Consider the following 6088-nt stretch of genomic DNA (forward strand, 5'->3'; position numbering starts at 1 on the left):
CAATTATTTTGAATTTGCTAGAATATTATCTACCTTGGTATATTTCTGTGAGTACTTTTTTTAAGTACAGTAAGTCCCCTTCATATAAATGAGTTCCATTCCGAGAGTGCATTCGTAAGTCCAATTTATTCATAAGTCCAACAAAGTTAGCCTAGGTACCCAACTAACACAACTGGCTACATATTACTGTACTGTAATAGGTTTATAATACTTTTCACACAAATAATACATAAAAAACAAACACAAAAAATAAAACATTTAAAATCTTACAGTATAGTAAGATTAAAAGTACAGTAGTAATAACAGCTGGCATAAAGGGGCTGGCATCAAGTGAACAGGCAAGAAGATTTAATGACTGGAGGATGGAAAGGAGGTGGGAGATGGTAGAACAGAAGGATCATCAGCAATAGGAGACGGAGGGCAAGCTGCAATTTCACTCACACCCGACGTTAATGGCATGCATGTTTGTATCTTTGAAAGTTCACAACATGGAGGTTCATATGTAGGGGACTTACCTTATGTATTCTTCGGCTGTTGGATAGAATGTTCTGTAAATGATGATTAGGCCTTGTTGGTTGATGATTTTCTGTATGTCAATTGCTGAGAGATAGGTGTGAAGCATCCAACAATAATTGTGCATTAGTCTACTCCGTTTACCTCCATCAGTTGTTTCACACACACCCCACACCAACATATTCATAACAAATAAGGAAGAAATAACCATGTCAATTATGTTTCTGTAACTGGTCACATGGTTGCAACTGGTATTTATAACTACCTTCTTCCACTACCCACTCCATATTCCCTTTCCTCTCCACAAGCACCTCAGCTGGTCATGGTTCTTTACCTGGTAGAGTGACCCAAAACTTCATTCCTGGAGGGTTTGGCCAGTAGTACTGCTGCCTAGATGATGTTGTTGTAGTTTTCCATTGACATTAATCACAGGGCATGGCAATACTAAGAGACCCTAAGGAATCTCCTATATTCCAGACATACTCACTTACCTCCATTGTGGAGTAGCAGTTCAATTTCTTTTGACAGTCAAGATCAATCACGCCAGCCAGCATAGTAACTCCCTTCTTTGTCTCTTGATTCAGAGGCATGAGGAGTCCAAAATGGCCAAATGGCTGTCTTAATTTCACTGTCTCCTGGTGGAATCATTTATTCCTTTGGAACAAAGACCTCTAAGCCAGCAGAGAATAAGGTTGTGGGAACAGTGGGTCGCTAGGGGTAATAGTGAGTGCTGCCACTCCCGATTCCACCCAATTCCTGGACCTATGAATCCTGACAATGGAAGAAACAGCACCATATATTGGTTACTGATTCAGAGCATATACAGCTTCCTGGAGAACCTTGTCTCACTGCTATAAGGTTTTGCCACTTGAATGGGGATTTGGTGTGAAGCACCACCCCTGCATCTTTCCAGTCCTTCATGGTTGCACTAACCTCTCCAATCCCTCCAGGAACGTAGCACTGTTACCCCAAAACTGGATTCACTTCTTGGTGGATGTTAAGCCAAAAGACACACCAAACTGAAGATCAGGAGAAGGAAGGATTTATTACTTGCAGCAAGTAAGGAGAACACCAGGGATCTTTCCCAAAGTGGTGTGTTCCTGAACAGCAAAACTAGGGAAGTTTTAAGCTGAGGGTATATGTATATTCATGAAGGGGCTTAGGCAGTAGGCAGAGTCCAAGCTTTAGTTGATTGAAGTCATGAGGGTCAGAAAAAATCAACATCATCATCCCTTCGGTTCCATTTGATCTGGTGTTTGAGTGCTTCAGGCTAAGTTTACCATTGAAACACAACTGGGAGTCTTTACAACTGATATATTATCTTTGCTATTGCTATTCTCTTCCTGATAACATAATGTTCCTTCATTCTTTTGTTCCTTTAAGTGTATTAATTACTGAGACCTGTTCAAGGGCAAGCATTGTGGTCTAAGCTTGCTTAGATCACAAAATGTCTTAGGCCAAAAATGGCTTCCCTTATGTCAAGAAAGCCATGCCTGTTCTCTTTCTCTGGGGACCCCTACCCTATTTGCTTACAGTACTACTTTTACTTTACTATTTTTCTAGGTTGAGGCAGCTGTAATTGGCTTCTACTTGGTCTTTCCCATGATGGTAGCCCTTATTCCATAGGTCAGGGAATCAGCGTGAGAATTCTTCCAGTTATTGAGTAAATCTATTCCAATTATGCATTCTAGAACAGGGGAAATAACCAGAGGATGGGTTTTGGTACCCACTGGACCTGAGCTAAATCTTCATTCATCATGTGACCTCCATAAGCCCTTACTCTGGTGGACCACAGTGACATTTTGAGTCTCCTGAGTTAGTTCAGAGACAATGTCCAGTAGTACCCAAAAGGTTTGATTATTCAATTTTCCCCAGTGCACATAAACCTTGGTATAGGCTATAGGTCCCTTTGGGAAAGGCTGGGAGAATGATTAACATATTAAAGTTTTGGCAATAGACCAGGGTCCTTCCTCAAGCCTCCCCTTCATTCAAGGAGTTCTGGATTGTAAACTGGCTTAAGTCTGGGAATTGATTCAGGGGCTATGACTCTGTTTTATGAATCAAGTTTGACATTTGTTCACTTGACTTAGAACTTTTCTGCTTATAAAGTCAAGTAAAAATTTAGTAGGCTTTCTATCTATTTCTAGGAAACTGGCAATCAACTAGCCAATACCATAGGTCTAGAAGCAAAGAAGAGTGGTGGGGGTGGATTCTGAGGAGAACTGGCATTGTCTTGCAAGGCAACTGCCCCAGGGGAGGCTGTTAACGTTTCCTGAAGGAAGGCAGGGCTAATCTCAGACTGGGGTAGAGAAGCTGCTTCCATTGGCAAAGAAGATTCATCAGAATTTAGGCGTTTCCTCAAAGTCTTTCAATGCATCCCCTTTCCAACTTTCAGGATTCCATTCCTTCCCAATCAATGCCCTTACTTTAACAATAGACATCCTGCAAAGATGGAAATTCAGTTTGCCCTGTAAGTCTTTCAAAATAAGATTCTCAGTTTGATTTTCAGCAATCTTAGCCTGGTGGCTACAGGACATAAGATTCTCTTTCAGGACAGGCATAGAAGTTTTCTGATCACTTATGTGGCACTTGAGCTGGGAATTCAAATCCCTGAGTTCATCCTTTTCTTTCCTTACTTTGTCCATGACATTGGGAGCAACCAGTGAAACCATATCCTTTATCTTACATGTTCAAGGCCCTTAAGATAGAAACAAGATGGAAACAAAATGATACACTGAGAACACCAAGCTTGTTTTGTAGAGTACCAGGGAAATCACAGATACAGAAACAAGTTGCTGATAGCCCCTTCCACTGAGCATCTTGCAGAGTGCATGCAGATGCATTGAGGGATTAGGATGACTGATAGTGAACTTTAGACATCACAGGCTGAAAATCCACTGCATGTTACATATGTGTGCAAATGCAACCCATGAAGAGGCATGAAAGAGGGTCATTGTTGCACCTGCACAGAGGACTCTTGAAATGTACATTGAAACTTACACTTACTTTCCACTAATCATTTCTGAACCCCCTCCCTCTTCAGCTTCCTACATCCAAGATAAATATCCTGCCCAAAATCTGACCAGGGAGACAGATCTGAGCATTGCCTCCTGTTTCCTTGCTTGGCCAACCTGCAATAAAGCATTTTTCTTTCTTCAAAATACTGTTGCCTCGGTATTTTGTCTTTCCATTGTGCAGCCAGCAACTTGCCCACTTGTTCAGTTACACCAGCAAATTTCATTATACTCATTAGTTTGATAAAAATGTTTAAAAGTAGTATATACATTGTCACTCAGACCCTAGGTTCTTATAAGTGTTTGATTAGAAATGTTCAATGATGATATTTTATGTATTTCTATTTCCAGAGCACACTAAGGGCTATCAATGCTCTCTTTACTAACAGAAAGAGTCATCAGTGTCTTTAAATCTTATCAGTTTAGAGAGTCAATTCTAGAAACTTCAGAACAAATTCCAAAAATTCATCCTTGAGATTCTATTCCTAGAGGATTCTGGGAGGATGGTGGAGTAGGAAGCACCAAAAATCTGTCTCCCCACCTAGACAAAAATTGCACTGGCAAAATCTAACTAGTGTAACTACTTTGGAACTCTGGAGTCTGTTGAAGGCTTGCAAAGTCCAGTGGAAGGCCTGAATGGTAGATTGCAGTCAACTTCATCAATTTCAGCTCTCAGCACAGTAGCAGCTACCTATCCCCCACCACTGGCCACATGGCATACAGCTGTGCACATGGTCCTGGGGCAGTTTGCACACAGCCTGTGGGAGTAAGCGAGCATGGGCAAATAAAATTCTGACCCCCAAATACTGGGGATCTGTGCTCTGATCACTACAGAGCACAGAGATGCAGACAAAAAGGCAAGCAACCGTTGTTGATGCACCTCCCCCAGATTGTTGGAAGCCCCTCCTCCTTAAGGGTTAAGTGACTTCCAGAAGAGTTAAAGGGCCAGAATCCATTTTTTCCCTTTCATTTTTTGCTTTTCTCCTTTGGGATCCAGACATTAAAGACTAGACTATTCAAAAACAACTGCATATATGAGGAAAATTAGAAAGTGACTGTGCATGCACAATGAAAGGGTCAGAAAACACGTAAGAAGATGCCTTAGGCTGTTGATCAGTAAAGAGAGACTACAACAATTTAAAAAATAATAACAAAAAAGAGCAAACCCTGGAGAAGGGAAAGAATCTGATTCCCAGAGCTACAACATTATTAGATTCAAATGTCCAGTGTTGAACAGAAAATCTTAAGGCATAGAAAGAAACAGAAAAGTATGGCCCATTCAAAGGAAAAAAAAGTAATTAAACCCAGTCTGTCCTAAAAAAGATTTAATGGAATATATAAGACAAATAATTTAAAATAACAGTCTTAAGAATAGTCAAAAAACTAAAGATGTGAATAAAGAAAATGACATATTAACAAACTGAAAGTATCACTAAAGAGATATAAAACCTGAAGAGAAACCGCAAAGAATTTCTGAAGCTGGAAACTACAATAACTGAAATGAAAAATACACTAGAAGGACTCAAAGGCATATTTGAGCAGGCAGAAGAAAAATCAGTGAACTTGAAGGTATGACAGGGGAAATTATCAAGGCTGAGGAGCAAAAGAAAAAAGATTGAAGAAGAGTACAGAACCTAAGATACTTATGGACACCATCCACCAAAAGCACCAACATATATATTGTGGGAACCCCAGGAGAAAGAGACAGAGAGAAAGAGACAGAGAGAATATTTGAAGAAATAATGGCTGAAAACTCCCCAAATTTGGCTGAAGACATGAATATAAACATCCAAGAAGCTCAACAAACTCCATGTAAGATGAAGTCAAAGAGACCCACCATGAGGCACATTAAATCAAACTTTCAAAAGCCAAAGAAAAAGAGCAAATCCTGAGAGGATCAAGAGAGAAGTGAATCATCAACATACAAGGGCTATTCAATGATATTATCTGCAAAGTTCTCATCAAAAGTTTTGGAGGTCAGAAGATAGCGAGTCATTATATTCAGAGTGCTTAAAGAAAAAAAACTGTCAACAAAGAATCCTATATCTGCCAAAACTGTCCTTCAAAAGTGAGGGAGAAATCAAGACATTCCCAGATAAACAAAAACTGAGAGAGTTTGTGACCATTGAACCTGCCCTGCAAGAAATGCTCAAGGAAATCCAGCAAGGTGAAACAAAAGGACACTAGACAGTAACTCAAAGCCATAGGGAGAAAAAAAGATATCAGTAAAGGTAAATACACATACAGTTATAAAAACTAGTATTATTGTAACAATGGTTTGTAACTATACTTTTAGTTTTCTTTATGATTTAAGAGACTACTACATTTAAAGGAAAATACTGTTATTAATGTAAAAGATAGTATTACATAACTTTGGTTTGGAACTCCAAATCTAGTTTTTTGCATAGTTTAGGAGACTAATACACTAAAAATAATTATTAGTTTAGGTTTGGGGGCACAAAATATATAAAGATGTAATTCTGTGACAACTGAAAGGGATGGTGATGGTGCTGTGAAGAAGCAGAATTTTGTGTGTTATTGAAGTTAAGCTGCTATAAATT

The sequence above is a fragment of the Delphinus delphis genome, chromosome 6 (assembly GCF_949987515.2).
Source record: "Delphinus delphis chromosome 6, mDelDel1.2, whole genome shotgun sequence".
Classification (NCBI taxonomy): domain Eukaryota; kingdom Metazoa; phylum Chordata; class Mammalia; order Artiodactyla; family Delphinidae; genus Delphinus; species Delphinus delphis.